This window comes from Pelophylax lessonae, assembly GCF_965119305.1.
Source record: "Pelophylax lessonae genome assembly, chromosome: 3".
In the NCBI taxonomy this organism is placed as follows: domain Eukaryota; kingdom Metazoa; phylum Chordata; class Amphibia; order Anura; family Ranidae; genus Pelophylax; species Pelophylax lessonae.
Window position 1 is genome coordinate 106,066,124 of NC_138770.1, and position 17,708 is coordinate 106,083,831.

Consider the following 17,708-nt stretch of genomic DNA (forward strand, 5'->3'; position numbering starts at 1 on the left):
ACTCGGTAATGGCAAAGCGGGCACTGTGGTTGAAGCCTTGGACAGCTGACTTAGCGTCAAAGCAAAATTGGTGTAAAATACCATTTCATGGCAAGTCGCTTTTTGGAGAAGGCCATTTCCAGGGTTACTGGGGGCAAAACTGGTCTTCTTCCGCAGGATAGGAAGGGGCGCAGAACAAGGGGCTACCTTTCAAGATTCCGGCAATCGAACTCCAGAGACTACAGGCAGTCCCGTCCATTCAGGGACAATAAGAGGTCTTGGAGGGGCACCCAGGCTTCTTTTTTGATGTCCAGGAAAAATAAAAACCTCACTACCCCCCAGGGAGAGACTAAATCCTTTTGACGCTAGAAGAGAAGCGGCTTTTCCAGTGAGAGCCCGGCTCCATCATTTTCTACCAAACTGGGCAACGAGATGCCAGGACCCGTGGGTCCTTTCTACCATCCGTTATGGTCACTTCTGGACTTTTCAACACCAACCACCTCAGACTTCCTTCAAAAAAACAACACTGCCATCATCCCTGCGGAAGTCGCGGGCCTTAAGGGACTTTCTAATATCACTCCAGCTCCAACAAGCGGTAGTGCCGGTACCCTATGGGGAGCACTTCACGGGTTTATATTCAACCCTGTTCCTGGTGGAAAAGAAGACAGGTGGTTGGAGGCAAGTCTTAAAGAGACTAAACCGCTATATTCGTTTGGAAAGCTTCAAAATGGAGTCCCTACAAACAATCATCCAGACTGTACAACCCGAGGACTGGTTGATATCCGTGGATCTGCAGGATGCCTACCTACATATTCCTATCCTTTCCGCCTTCCAGAGATATCTAAGATTCGCGGTAGGTCATGTCCACCTGCAATTTCAAGCACTACCTTTCGGCCTGTGCACATCCCCGAGAGTTTTTACAAAAGTCCTGATATCTGTCCTTGCCCCCCTGAGGGAGAAAGGTCTGAGAGTTTATCATTACCTGGACGACATCCTTCTCCTAGCTGACAGCCCATGGAAGTTGACACTCCACAGAGACATTCTACTGCAGACCCTGACGGATCTAGGCTGGTTAGTAAATCACGAAAAGAGTCAGCTATCTCCGACCCAGGTCATGGTATACTTAGGGGCAAAATTCAACACATCCAGGGGCACAGTCTCTTTACCCCCGTTGAAGGCAACGGCCATAATTCAGAGTATACTCCATGCCATAAGGATGGACTATATGTTGGCCTCACGGTGTCTGAGTCTGATCGGCTCAATGTCCTCCTGCATCCCTCTCGTACCATGGTCACATTGGCACCTCAGGTACTTTCAGTCGGGATTCCTGTCCCAATGGCGCACACATCATCTTTCTCAGACAATCCAGATGACATCGGTGATGCGCAGAGGCCTTCATTGGTGGGCAAATCCAGAGAATCTCGCCAAGCCTCACCATTTGGGTTCCCATTCCTGGACCACGATCACATCGGATGCAAGCGGCCAGGGTTGGGGAGTGCATTGTGAGACAATTCAAATTCAAGGGAGATGGTCTTTTCCTGTGAAAGGCTTGGTTTTCAACATTCTGGAGATAAGGGCTGCATTTCTAGCCCTAACCTCACTGGCTCCTCAGGTGAAGGTGCAGAGGGTTCTGCTACATCTGGACAACAGGGCAGCGGTCTCATACATCCAGAAACCGGGAGGAACCCGCAGCAGGACTCAGAAGGAGGTAGAGCCCATTATGATCTGGGCAGAAAGGAATCTGGTGGCCCTCAGAGCGGCCTATCTACCGGGCAGATTGAACACGGAGGCGGATTGTTTATCGAGAAAGTTCGAGGACACCAGCAAATGGGCACTGCATCTGTACATTTTTCAGCAGATCCTCGGCTTATGGGATCCTCCGCAGGTAGATCTATTTGCAACTCCAGAGAACACCAAGCTCCCGAGATTCTTCTCACGTCTCCCTTACCCGCAAGCGGAGGAAGTGGATGCCCTTTCCTGCCCATGGTAGTTCATGACAGGTTACGCCTTCCCACCACATCCCCTAATTTCCAGGTTCCTTCTGAGGTTGATGAGGGAACCAGTGCAGATACTGGCAATCCTACCTTATTGGCCGAAGAGGCCTTGGTTCCCTTTGGCACTACGCATGAGCATATGCCCCCCGGTCAAAATTCCTCCCCTTCCTCAACTGCTGTCACAAGGGGAGAGATTCCATCCGAGACCTCAGACGCTGAGCCTTCAAATATGGCTGTTGAAAGGAGGAGGTTTGAATCCTTCGGATGCTCCTGGCAAGTCATTAATACCCTCCTCAAAGCTAGAAAACCAGCAACCAATTCCATATACGCTAAGATCTGGAATAAGTTCATATCTTACGCAGGAAGAGAAAACTTTGACCCCATCTCACCTTCAGTTTTGAATGTGCTGGCTTTCCTTCAGTCTGGTCTAGACCTGGGACTCGGGCTGAGCTCTCTTAAAGCTCACACACGTCCCCCGATCTTGGCTCCTCCTACAGTCGTCGTTGAGCTTGCCCAGCCCCGCCTGTTCTGATGGGGCCAGTGTGTGCGTCTGCGCCGTTGGAACGCAGGCCACGCTTCCGCATCTGGGGGCGGGGCGTGCGTTCCACCGGCGGGGGATCCCATTGGCCGCATCGCCTGCGCTACAGCGAGCTACGGCCCGCACTGCGCATGCGCCGGCGTCCTCACTACCCCATTTAAACAGCAGCAGACACTTCATACCGATCTGCTGCTGTTTATCCGGACCAGGACACCCAGGAAAAATTGAAGGTACTTTTTAACCCTTTCACCCAGTAACACCTGCCATGACACAAATTACCTTATCTGATGAGGACTCTGCCATTTCAGGAATTTAACCGGGAACTGCATCCCACTTACTGCCCTGGATATCTGTGTTCAGTCACCCCAGGTACCTCTCTCTTCCCTATATTGCACCGATTACATTACTTCACTGATCCTTATACAGCTTGGCATATACACTATGCTTTGTTTAGGTGTATGACCCAACAACCTGAATCAGGAATTGGACACGTTTGAACCCTTCTAATCAGGTATAATTGTATCAACCAATCCCATATACAGACATTATACGACATATATCGATATATAACAATATTTGCTCCCATTTCAGTACCTATCCTGGGACCACCTCATCCCCACCTACTCTCTCTTTTTTGGGGGGACACCGGACCCTCTGATCATCTTCTCTGGAGGACTCTGATCTTACCTCCATGTACTTACTGACATACTAAGGTACGGTGTAACACAGAACCTTTAATGCAAAATTGCTCCATCCACAGATTAGTACTCACCTAAGACATATACGTTGCAGGAAATTAATTCCAAACCGGAAATATACTTCCCTGCACCTGGACCTTCTCAAAATAGGAACCCTTGTCCACAGACGTATTGATTCTCTCCACAAGGTATACTTTCCCCTACCTCACTATCCACCCTACTAATAAACTATATGGTATTCTCGAATAATACAAACACTCTGCATATCTCCTTACATGTGCCAACACAGACGCCCCCGCGACCTCCTATTTGGCATCCTCGTTGAAGCCACATGCGGGGGGACCAGTACCTCTAGGGTTTCCTTGGTACACTGTCGACACCTTACACAGGGGACTTCTCTCCTCTTTGTTTTTACCAGCTGTGACTCCCTTGCCACACTCGGACTACTCCATAGGTATGCATTTCTGAATATCCAAAATGATATCCACATATGTAATGAATAATCACTTTGCCATACCCTTAAAGGAATATGAATGTAACACAGTATAACCTATGTAACTAACACAAGCATTATCTACTATGTTATGCAGGAAATCAAATCTCTCCACATCCAGACCCCTGAAGAAAGGCCTGCGTGCCTGAAACGCGTCGTGTGGGAGGATTTCCTCAAAATCAAACATATGCCACTGAGTATATGTACCATCATCATCGTTATTTCTTTGGTTCTACATCCATACACACTCTCTGTATATATTGTAACATTTGTATATCTCCGATCCCTCAGAGATCTATTTTAACATTCTTTGTTAGTAAAATTATTTAAATTTTACTCAGTTGTGGAAGCGTACTTGCCGTTAAAATCCTGCACCCAAGGGGGACCCCCTGTCCATTTTTGTCCAGTATATAGGGATGTTGGCAACTCACTTCCACCTTTTCATTTTACTGGGGCATACAACTTTGTCTTAAAGTGCAGGTGTCGGCAATCTCAGCGGAAACCAGTACCAGATGGGCAGAAGACCCGCTGGTAATCACCTTTTTCAGAGGAGTTCTTAAGATCCGACCTCCAAGTAGAAGTCCCTTTCCTCAGTGGGACCTTCCTTTGATTCTAGAAATGTTGCCCAATCACCCATTCGTGCCTGTGGAGCAGATCTCAGTCTGGAACCTGACTTTAAAGTCAGTCTTTCTGGTGGCCATCACATCCGGTAAGAGAATTTCGGATTTGCACTCCCTGGGAGTAGGGGAGGAGCATATATCCTTTTTTCCAGACAGAGTGGAGCTACGTCCTCTATGAGGTTTTACTCCCAAGGTGACTACTCCAGATAACCTGAGTGAGCTGTGGGCCTTACCAGTCTTTTCAGATTCATGTCAGGAATTAGATGTTCCAAAAATACTATGAGCCTATTTGGAGGCCACAGCAACCTTTAGGAATTCAGAGAAGCCGTTCATTGTTCCTTGGGGTAAAAATAGAGGGAAGAAAGCCTCAAAGAGGACCTTGGCATCCTGGGTAGTCAAGACCATACAGAAAGCCTATAAAGCACAGAACATGGATATTCCATCCCGGGTGAACACACATTCAACAAGGGCAGTTTCAACTTCATGGGCAACGAGAGCAAACGTCTCCTTAGAGACAGTATGCAGGGCGGCGTCTTGGTCTTCCCAACACACGTTCCTAAGGCACTATCGAGTTGATCCAGGGGCCCTAACGTTGAATTTGGAAGAAGAGTTGTTCGGGCAGCAATGTCTTTATACAATTAAAGTTTGTTCTTGATTAGCATTATCCCACCCGTGTAAGCTAGTTATTTATCACTGGTATGCTGCCATGGAGGCACCAGAAAAACGGAAAATTGTATCATACTTACCGTAATTTTCCTTTCCTGGTGCCTATCCAAACTCCCTCGGTTTTCCTATTTACGAAGAATGATGGGGGGGGGGGCTATGCCTTTTAATTTATGCTATTCACTGATCCTGGAGGTGGAGTCGAGGCGGAGCTCTATCACTGGTATGCTGCCATGGATAGGCTCCAAGAAAACGGAAAATTTATATCAATACTTACCGTAATTTTCCTTTCCTGATGGACTCCATGGCAGCACACGTATGGGTAGGCTCCGCCTCCTCTCCTACCCTATAGGACCCCACTCCCATAAATCTTTGCTCCATACCAGGAGCCGTGTTCCATAACTAGAACTACTCCAGCAGATGGGAGGGGACTCCTGCTGCCATGTAGTCCATCAGGAAAGGAAAATTAAGGTAAGTATTGATATAAATTTTCCGTTTTCCTGACAGACTCCATGCAGCACACGTATGGGAAATAACTAGCCATACACACCCGGGCGGGTAACTGCTGGTTTAACAGAAAAAGGTTTAATTTGTACCGTCAACAGACAAGACTTTTAAACCAAAGTTGACCGAAGATAAAGAAGCCGGTTCAACACAGTAATGCGACATAAAGGTATGAATTGATGACCAAGAAGCCGCTCTGCAAATCACGTCAGGAGCTACATGAAGAGAAGCTGCCCACGACGTAGAGATCCCTCTAGTGGAATGAGCTGTCACCACCTCTGGAGGAGCCAGTCCCTTGGCTTTATATGCCCACTGGATGGTCTGAACTATCCAACTCGCTATGGATCTTGAGGAAGCTTGTTTGCCCTTGTTTTTTCCACAGATGAGGACAAAAAGATGGTCGGACTGGCGGAAAGGAGCTGTAGTCTCCAGATATAGCCAAAGAGTTTCCCCCACGTCCAAAGGATGGATAGAATTTTCATCTTGAGATTTGAACGTGGGTAGGACAATTTCCTGGTTGACATAGAATACCGACATTACTTTCGGATTGGAGCCAAGCATCGGAACCAATACTACCCGATCAGGGAAAAATGTAAGGAATGGTTCCTTGTAACCCAAGGCACCGAGTTCAGAAACCGTTTGGCCGAAGTAATAGCCACCAGAAAGGCTGTTTTCATGGAGATATTTTTAAGGAAGAATGGATCCTTCTGATTCAAGGTGACTGAGGAAAGAAACACCAAGGGGATGGAGGTGTAATGCTTTTCAGCTGGTCTTCTCCAGTTTGCACCATGGTTATATTTTAACCTAATTATTTGAACTTCTTGAGACAATAGCCAGTCGTGTATGGGGATGGGTTGGGGGAGGTTGGGCTGTCTCCCTCTCACCTGTTCCCCATCCACCCATTAGCGGCCATGTGCCTCCAGTGTGAGGACACTAAATTAAGAGTGTAGGACTGCAGATTTAAACAGGGTGCCGTGACGTGGCTCTGCAGCTTTCACATGCGTTTGCAAATGTGTGTCAACTAAACCCCTGTTCTTTGTACCAAGAGACAGGTCTTATTTGGTTGGTGACAGACTGGAAGGTGAGTACATCAAACTGGGGGCTGGCTGACTTTCATGCACCTCTTACAATCCTTCAACCTCATTTTGTGTTTTGTTATAGGGATGGAGACGCCGGGCAACACCAGCTTGGGTCTCATTTAAAGTCCCACCTAGTCCAATATGTTTAAAGCAACCAGGGATGGAGACGCCTTGCTTACAGCTTGGTGCCTCATCTAAAGTCCCACCGTGCGATCTTCGTGCGTTTTTGGTGGATGCAGTTTTTGATTTGACCCTAGTGTTTTCCGTATACAGGGATGGAGACCAATAGCATGACCTGCTTGTCTCATATAAAGTCCCAAAGGAAATAAGGGATTTCAAAGGCAGTGTGCTTTACAGGCCATGCCCCATATATAAAATCCCTTCCTATCCATATACTGCATCCACCAAGGGGATGGAGGTGTAATGCTTTTCAGCTGGTCTTCTCCAGTTTGCACCATGGTTATATTTTAACCTAATTATTTGAACTTTTTGAGACAATAGCCAGTCGTGCATGGGGATGGGTTGGGGGAGGTTGGGCTGTCTCCCTCTCACCTGTTCCCCATCCACCCATTAGCGGCCATGTGCCTCCAGTGTGAGGACACTAAATTAAGAGTGTAGGACTGCAGATTTAAACAGGGTGCCGTGACGTGGCTCTGCAGCTTTCACATGCGTTTGCAAATGTGTGTCAACTAAACCCCTGTTCTTTGTACCAAGAGACAGGTCTTATTTGGTTGGTGACAGACTGGAAGGTGAGTACATCAAACTGGGGGCTGGCTGACTTTCATGCACCTCTTACAATCCTTCAACCTCATTTTGTGTTTTGTTATAGGGATGGAGACGCCGGGCAACACCAGCTTGGGTCTCATTTAAAGTCCCACCTAGTCCAATATGTTTAAAGCAACCAGGGATGGAGACGCCTTGCTTACAGCTTGGTGCCTCATCTAAAGTCCCACCGTGCGATCTTCGTGCGTTTTTGGTGGATGCAGTTTTTGATTTGACCCTAGTGTTTTCCGTATACAGGGATGGAGACCAATAGCATGACCTGCTTGTCTCATATAAAGTCCCAAAGGAAATAAGGGATTTCAAAGGCAGTGTGCTTTACAGGCCATGCCCCATATATAAAATCCCTTCCTATCCATATACTGCATCCACCAAGGGGATGGAGGTGTAATGCTTTTCAGCTGGTCTTCTCCAGTTTGCACCATGGTTATATTTTAACCTAATTATTTGAACTTTTTGAGACAATAGCCAGTCGTGCATGGGGATGGGTTGGGGGAGGTTGGGCTGTCTCCCTCTCACCTGTTCCCCATCCACCCATTAGCGGCCATGTGCCTCCAGTGTGAGGACACTAAATTAAGAGTGTAGGACTGCAGATTTAAACAGGGTGCCGTGACGTGGCTCTGCAGCTTTCACATGCGTTTGCAAATGTGTGTCAACTAAACCCCTGTTCTTTGTACCAAGAGACAGGTCTTATTTGGTTGGTGACAGACTGGAAGGTGAGTACATCAAACTGGGGGCTGGCTGACTTTCATGCACCTCTTACAATCCTTCAACCTCATTTTGTGCCAAGACCGTAGGAAGATCCCACTTAGGGAATTTGGGCTTTCTAGGAGGTCTTAACCTAGTAGCGCCTCTGAAGAACTGGCGAACCAAGGAGTGTTCCACCCATGCAGTCCCAGTGAAAGCCGAAATGGCTGAGATTTGGACTCGGAGGGAGCTTACTGCCAATGACAGGTCCAGTCCGGACTGGAGGAAGCCCAAAATATCCTGGATTCCTGGGTCAGAGACAGAGCCATATCTGCTATCCACATAATCCTTGAACTTGAACCAGATTTTTTCGTAGACCTTGTTCGTGCCAGGCCCCGACAGCTCAGTTGGAGCAACAGAGGAAACCACGGTCTCTTTGGCCAGAAGGGAAGAATCGCTATGATCTGCACTCTCTCTGTCCTGAGACTGTGAAGAAACTTGAATATGACTGGCACTGGAGGAAACGCATAAGCCGTTTGAAAATTCCAATGATCCGTCAGGGCATCTACCCCTTAGGCCTGGGGATAACGCCACCTCGTGTAGAATCTCTCCAGTTTGGCATTGCTTGGAGATGCGAACAGATCTACCTCTGGACGGTAACCTAGAGACATGACCCATAAGAAGGTCTCTGGATGTAGTGACCACTCGTTGTTGTCCAGAGCAGACCTCGAGAGGAAGTCTGCCTAGACGTTCTGGGCACCTGGAAGATAGGCGGCTGACAAGTTGGACAGATGTCTTTGAGCCCAATCCATAATTGGTTTCACTTCTTTCAGAAGAGAAGGACTGCGGGTGCCCCCTTGTCTCTTGATGTAGGCGACGGCTGTCGTATTGTCCAGTCTTAGGAGGACCGAGGCATCGGTCGCCAGATGCTGAAAGGCCTGGAGAGCACAGAACGCTGCCCGAAGCTCCAGCACATTCGAGACCACCCCGCATGTAGGGAAGTCCCATCTGCCCTGGGCCACCTCCGACAGGCAGTGCGCTCCCCATCCCGTCCTGCTGGCGTCCGAGGTCACGACCAACCAGGACGCTGGAACGATTGAATGGCAGTTTAAAAGATTCTTTCGCTGAAGCCACCAGGTTAAGCTGTCTCTCATGGACGTAGTTATCCAAATGAGGACTTCTGGATTCTGGAAATTCCATTGTTGGAGGAATCCCATCTGAAAGGGCCTCATCTTCCACTGTGCCCACTTCACCATGGGAGCCGTGGAAACCATGGTCCCAATTATCTTCATGCACTGGGACGCCCGGAGATGAGAGGCTGATAATGCCGGACTAATCCTGTTGCGAATTGTCGGAATCTTCTCTAATGGAAGGGAGATAGTGCCTCTGGAAGTGTTGAAGAGGGCCCCTAGGAAGACCAACGACTTCGTGGGTTCCAGATGGCTTTTTTCCAAATTCAGGAGCCACCCGAACTCTTGAAGGGTGGAAATTACTTGAGCTCTGTGAAGCAGAATTTGATCCTGATGTACTGACAGAAGGAGCAAGTCGTCCAAGTAATGGTAAAGACGAATCCCTTTTGCTCTGATCAGGGCTACTACAGCCAGTAAGATCTTGGAAAAGATTCGAGGTGATGTGGTAAGCCCGAAAGGGAGACAGGTAAATTGAAGATGCACCTGACCCACTGCGAATCGGAGAAATTTTTGCATTTCTGCTGCGACTGGGACGTGAAAGTAGGCAGCATCTTTCAAGTCTATGGATATCATCCAATCCTCTGGCTGTACCACTTGCCGAATTGTAAAAAGTGTTTCCATCCTGAACCTCTCTTTCTTGATGAAGGTGTTTAGGTGTGTTAGGTCTATAACCGGCCTCCAAGAACCGCTTTTCTTCAAGACCATGAAGAGCGGAGAGTAGATGCCTTGTAACCGTTCCTCAGTTGGGACAGGCACTGCCGCACCATGGGCAACCAGGGATTCTACATATGTAAGAAGAGTTGACTTCTTCTCTTCTGAACCGGGTAAGGCCGTAGGAATGAACCGAAGAATGGGGCTTCTGTCGAAAATCCACACATGTCCGTGTGATACGGTTCTGACGGCCCATTGATTTTCGATTGAGGCTGCCCAGACGTGCGCAAACTGAAGCAAGCATGCGCCTACCCGCACCGTCTGGACAGGCTCGATATCAAAAAGACTTCGTCGCCTCTCGGCTTGCTGAAGATTTTCCTTTGGAGAACTTCTGCCCTGTAGACTGAGGGCGCTTCCAGTTCTTCCTGAACTCACGACCGGGCCTGTAAAAACGGGCCTCTCTGGCACGATCAGGATTTTGTCTGTTCTGAGGTCTTCTCTGATCTATCAACCGGCGATCCTGGGGAAGGAAACCCGATTTACCACCAGTGGCACGGGTGATAGCACTGTCCAGTTTATTACCAAAGATGGAGGAACCCTCAAAGGGAATTTTGCACCAAGCCTGCTTAGAGGCAGGGTCGGCCAACCAGGGGCGCAACCACAAGGCGCGTTTGGCCGCGACAGAGGACAGCATGACCCGCGCCGCCAAGAGGATTATATCAATGGATGCCTCACCCAAGAAAGCCGTTGCCAGTCTCAACTCCTGAATGGCTGAACTCCTGGCCACCTCTTCGGAGACACTCTGAAGTGTAGCCTCCACGCTGTCTACCCAGGCTTCCATTGCCTTGGATGTGGCTGCCAAAGCCAGAGCCGGCTTACACGCCATACCTGCGGAGAGATAAATCTTCTTAAGATCTGTGTCAATCCGCCTGTCAAGAGCATCTTTGAATGAGACTGAGTCTTCCAATGGCAAGGTCACGTGTTTGACCAACCTCATCAAGGCCGCATCCACCGTGGGAGCGGAATCTAGATGTTTCACCTTATCATCCTTAAAGGGATACATTCTGGAGACCTTAGATGACAAAGAGTTTCTCTTTTCAACTCCCTGCCACTCGTCTGTAATAATTTCTCCCAATTCCCCTAGGAGGGGAAAATGGGAACGCTCTTTTTTGAGATGTTTGAAGTATTTCTTCTGTTTGGCTGGGGACTCCCATTTTAATGCCTCCTTAACCGCCTTAACTAGCGGTGGGACCATAGCAAGTTCAAAACCTACATTCTGGTCTGCCAAATCATCTTCACTGTCTGTAGAATCTTCTGACAGACGACTTGGTTGTGAAGTACCTGGCTCCACTTCATCCCTTGGGAGGAAACCAGGAGCCTCTGAAGAGTGACCCGAAAGCCTGCTGGAATCCCAATCTCTAAGGGATTCTTTTACAATCCGCCTGACCATAGCCTCCACTGGTTGTGCAGTGTCTTGCTTTTCCCTCAAAACCCTGGAATAACAGGTATCACATAGGGATCTATCCTCAGGGATACGGGCTCGACAGCCCCAGCATGATTTCCCTGAACTTCGGTCAGAATGGCGGGATTGCCGCGGTGCGACTGAACTGGAGGTGTGCTCATGTCGTTTAGACCTGGAGCTAGACCTATGACCAGACTTTGATGAAGAATGCCGATGGGCTGAAGGAGAACGATCCTTTGATCCAGAAATAGGGCGTTGGTCAGACCTAAAAGGGCTGAATAGGGAAAGAAAAACACACTTAGGCTCCACTCCACCAGCCAACGCAAGCAGGTAAGGGTTAAGAAAAACTAGCTCACCTGTTGCGCAGGGACTGGCCACCGGGGGGTGGTGAAGCATCCATTTGCAGATAGAAGCAAAAGCCTGCACAGGAAGAAAGTAAGCATACATGTACTGACTTTCGTTTCCACACCATCCCTTTTACCCCAAATGGCACCTGGTTCAAAGCATGACTACCCGCTGATGAGCAGAGAAACAGCACGGGGAAGCCACCGCAACGCCCGCAGACATCCCATTGTAAACAGGAATGACAGCTGCTTAAATCTCCCGGGCGCCGCAAAGCCACGCCCCAAACGACGCAATAGCGTCATAGGAGATCAGGAGCGATGCGCGCGCATGCGCAGACGACACCAGGGCCAAGCCTCATCCTGGACAACCAATTGGAGGTCCAGCGAGGCAGGGGGAGGAGCCTAAGCGACGATCTGGAACGCAGGAGCGCTCCACCGCACAAACAGGAAATGCAATGAAACCAAAGAAAGTTTTATACTTTACCACCATGACGATAACCAAACGGTCTCAGGCCACGATGAATTCATGCGTGTGCGACAGGGCATCAGGGCCTATCCGCTCAATAGCAAGGACGTATTGGCCATCAATGCAGCCCACCTCTCATTCAGGATTTACGGCATCTTCAGCATTTAAAATAATATTGCCCGGGTCCACCCGATAAATATCGAGATTGCTGGACATAAAACAGGAGGCATCCGACATCAGTAAGGTCCACACGCCACCAGCTCGCCTGAAAACCGATAGACGTCCTATAAGGTAAGACTTCCTTCTCGCAGGAGGAAGACGAAAAAGGAACACGGCTCCTGGTATGGAGCAAAGATTTATGGGAGTGGGGTCCTATAGGGTAGGAGAGGAGGCGGAGCCTACCCATACGTGTGCTGCCATGGAGTCTGTCAGGAAAGGAAAATTACGGTAAGTATGATACAATTTTCCGTTTTTTAAGCCTTCTTGATAGACTGCTATTTCAGAGGGAGAGAGCAGGCAAGTTTCATGTATAAAAAAAAAATCAATTATTCAGTTTTTTTTTTTTAATATATATAAAACTGAAGTCCGAACAATTGTAGGGGTTTGAAGCACCATTGTAAGCCATTATTGCATAGATATCAATTTTTGAGGGAGAGATGAAGCAGTTTGAATCTTTTTTTGTGGGACTGAAGATAAAAAATGTTAAACATTTGCATCACAGCCATTAGGCCTTTTGGGCCAATCCACAATTTCAGATTTATTGAGCAGATATTTTATATCCAGAAATACACATTTTTTTTATTTGAAATTGAAAAAATAAAAAAGTCATGCATTTTCAGCACAGCTATTAAAGCCCCGTACACACGTACCGATTGTCGGCCTTAAATATTCGGCCAACTTCCGATCGGCCGATTGTCGGCTTGTTAGTATGATGCTTCTGACAACCGACTGCGACTTTTTGGCCGAACAAAATCTGGTGTGCAGGCTATAAAATTTTTGTTGGCCAACAAAGAACGGCCGATTGTTCGTCAGTCAGTACAGATTTCGGCCAACAAAAGCCAGATGAGCAAGACTGGGCATGCTCAGAGAAGAAAAAACACACAGAAAGTAGACCAGAACATGACATCACTTCTGAAGTTGGTTGTTGTTGGCCGACAAAATTCGTGTGCAGTCTAGAGCACATTTCAACCAACAAAACACTGGACAAAAGACGACCGATCGGTCGGCCAACAATCCGTACGTGTGTACGGAGCTTAAGTCTTTTTAACACAATTTCCACGCAAACGAGTTGGAATATTTTATATATAAAATTAGAAAAAAACTTGTTTTTACTGAAAAGATAGATAACACAATTTCCACGCAAACGAGTTGGAATATTTTATATATAAAATTAGAAAAAAACTTGTTTTTACTGAAAAGATAGATATTATTCAGATTTACAAAACACCTTTGAAGCCCTGACTGGATAGGCTGTAATTTATGAGTGAGAGCCTAAGCAGATTGCGTTTGCAATGTAAAAAATATTGGGTACTGTTTACATGGACTGAAGAATGACAAATTTCATACATTTACTGCAGAGTTTTTACTCCTTTTCTAACAGATTGCTATTTCTGAGGGAGAGCAACATGATTACAGTTGGAAATAAGAAATTGTTGCTTTTTTTTCAGACTTGGGCTTCATGCACACAGGACATTTGAAAAAAACACCAGCGCTGCTGTCAGGAAAAAGCAGCGCTAAAAATGTACTTTTTAGGCGCATTTTTAAAATAAGATTCATGAGCACTTAAGCACGTTTTGGAGCGTTAGGATTTTTAACTATTTTTACCATAAAAACACTCCTCTTGCTATTTTGTACTGTAAAAAGGCCTATAAATGCTAAATGTCCCAAGCTTTTAGCCTCATTTAGCCGCGTTCATAGGAGTTTTGTGTTTTTTTACAGCCAAATATTCTCTGCTCCAGGACGCACAGGCAGTCGTCTTTTTTTTTTTTTACTGCCCCTAAATGCTTATGCCTCCAAACTCCTCTAAAAGTTTATGTGTGCATGGAAACAAAGGCTAACAAGAAGGAGAGTTCAGAGGCAGTAAGAAAATTGCCAAACGCCCCTAAAAGTAGCTGCAAAAACATTTTGTGTGCACGAGGCCTTAATAAAGATGGTACATTTTAACAGAATGACATCACAAATGTTTGCTTTACTTTTGCTGAAGTAAGCTGTTTTTGGTTGCTTGTTTTGAGAGACCATTAAAAAACTATTCACTTTTACAAGCAGCTGGCTGGTGATCCTGAGTTTCCATTATACAATACTTATTGTATATTATTATACAATACTTATACAATACTTATGCCTGTCCCAGGTAATTTATATTGTCCCTGGAAATAGGAGCCTGTCCCAGGTAATTTATATTGTCCCTGGAAATAGGAGCCTGTCCCAGGTAATTTATATTGTCCCTGGAAGCGCCGTTAACCGGGCTGCCCATAAATGTTACACAGGAGTAGTGCAGCTGAATGGGAGAATTATTCCAACTCTGCTACTTTGGCCTTAAATTTGAAATTCCCTTTTTAATTTCCTGTAATTCTCTCTATATTGAGTAGACTCTATAATCTGATAAGTAGGCGAGATTAATTATGCAGAGTGGGCGGAGCTTCAGGGAAGTGGGTGTGGTAAGTAATTGATAGATGTGCTGTAAAGTGTCCCTGGAAAATTTTTTTAAATGTTGGCAACTATGCTTATCTAGTTTTAGGCTGCTCTGGTCTGGTCACAAAATCCAACTCCCCTGTGTCAAAAAGCGCACAGGGGAGAGGAGGGAGTGCCGACAACATATTGGCCATTGGAACCTATGAGTAACATCACAGCTCCAGGCTTTACTAGTCATTGTTGGAGCATTCCCTTCTCTGCCCTGCAGCTGGCACAGAGGGTCATGTGACTGGACCAGGCTGAAAATGAATAAGTATATACATCTTTCTTTCACAGGTTAGCACAGGTGTTAAGAGGGGGGAAGGGACAGTTTTAAAGTGGTAGTAAAGTCTGTTTATGTTTTACCTACAGGTAAGCCTATAATAAGGCTTACATGTAGGTACTGTATATATCTCATAAATGTGCACTGTTTAAGAAATGTTTACTTGTGTAGCCGCCAGTGACGTCATCTGCACATGCGCTCTGAAGGAACCATGCCTGTCTTTCAGAGCCCTGTACCGTAAACAGTGACTTCCATGCATATGCACAATTTACATGTTGCACACATGTTGCACACATATTGCAATTGGATTCTTTAAAGCATGTTCAATTAATCTTTCCACATCAATGGAAAAGGAGACAGAAGAATTTTCTGGGGAAGATGGGAAGTTTGTGGAAGCTATTTCAGGGTCAGGAGTGGACTGCCATAGTTAGATTATGTACACTGCAATGTCATCTATCAACAGTAATTTGACAAATTACGTTGCGATAGTAGGTAGGTATCTATCCCAGACTAGGAGTCTGTTTGTATGTCTAAGATGACTACTTGGTGATCTGTCAGGAATGCTGCCTTGCAAATCGAAGGCCCCTTTCACACATAGGAGTCCGTCGGCGGACTCAGTTTTTCTCAGCAGGGAATCGATACGCCGATTCCCCGCTGAGCGGGGGGATGGCAGTTGTGTCCCCGCTGTTCTCTATGGGGGAATTGGATGGGAACAGACCCTATTTTCCATCCGTCCAGATTTGACGGATCGGATTGGATGTCAGTGGACATGTCTCCGCTGACATCTGATGCCCCATAGAGATGCATGGGGCATCCGTTCAGATCCGCCTGAAAAATGGACAGGCGGATCTGAACGATCCGCCTGTGTGAAAGGAGCCTAATTCTTGGATCAAGCAATCACCAGGGATGTCTATCATCACGCTTAACTCTGGCTTGCCATTTCATTCTTCCCACCACTTTGTGGAGCGGGCGGGGTGAAGGTTACTTAAAGTAATACTAAGCACACACTGTTTAATTTACATTATACCTTCTCATTCTGTATGTGGATGATGGCACTGTAATGATTTTATAAAAAAAAAAATCTAAGTACATTCTTTCCTAAGCAATATACACAGCTGTCACATAACCCAGCTCTTTTCCAGGCTGTCTGTGGGGAAACAGTGGCAGGGGGAGCTTCTAGTCCTCTGCTACTGGTTACATGTTAAAAAAAAAAGAAAAAAAACAGTAAAAATGAATAATGAATATCAATAAACAATTTTAAATTGTCATACAAATATACAATAGAAGTGAAATCATTATTTGTTGGTAATAACATGGTGTGGGCGGATTTCTGCCTGTCACGGGCTGTGTCACGCTCCTCCAGGCTGTGTCTTAGAATAACAGGGGGGTGAAGCCTGCATCAATCAAGATGTAATATCCCATTCCATTGCGTTTAGCTGCTTAGTGGGCATGAAGAATGAAGGGGGAGTGGGCTGTCATTTACCACTGTGTATACACCCACATATTTGACTCTATAGTCATATGAGCTGCCCAGATGTGATACAGGGGAAATGCTCGGGGTAGAAAATACACTGAAAACTGAGCATGTGCACTAGCTGCCAACACTGCTCTGCAAAATCACCAAATGCAGTGGGGAGGAGGGGGAGATAAGAGAACTACAGGATCAACCAGTTTTTTTTGCAGAATACAGAAAAGAATCCCATAAGTGAGAATGAACAGCATGTAATATAGCATTTATTAATAGTTTTTAATGATGTGGGTTTAATCACACTTTAACCCAGTGGTGTGGTCAAAGGGGTCAGAAGAAATCCCAGATGAGCACCCACTTGTAGCACTACGCTGCTGCTAGATTGTTTGGGTCTCTCTGTCCTGCACCAGCGATGACCTTCTCTCTACCACTGAGCAACTGCCAACACACCTGAAATTATTTCTATTAGCTTTTTTAAACAATGAATAATAATCCTCAGCCTCACGCCCAAACTGTAGAATTATCTCCGCGCTTTAGGAAACACCAGAAAACTGCTGGTGAAGGTATATACCAATATTGCTGCTACTTGCACAAATAACGAATATATTTGATGATAGTAAATGAATGAAAGAATAGTAGTGCAGAAACAAAGTTGAAATGTCTCGTAAAATAAACTGCAGATATCACCCAAAATGAAGTGTGGTTACTGAAAACAGTCCTCAAAACATTAAGTGACTAATCCCACAAGCTTATTAACAGTGTGGTATGATAACACCAGTCCCATTGACCACCAGATCACCGATGACACCAAAAGGTTAAAGCCTTCCTCATATGATCATGTAGATACACTTTACTGGATCACCAATGTCCCGTGTAGTCTGGTAGGGTCACCTCTATTCCACCACCAAGTGCAGGGGGAAAGTAAGAAATGGCCACTCACCGGATCACCATGCCCATTTACTCTCATAAATGAGCCCACCTCGCATATGTATATCCACCCGTAGTAGCACGTAGCCACAGGATTAGACAGGCACCGGCAAGGGATGGTCCGTGGTCCAATTCAGTTATGATCTTTCACTAGTCCTCCCATGTATGTGGAAAATAAAGAATATACCTCCACTAGTGCAATACGTCTGATA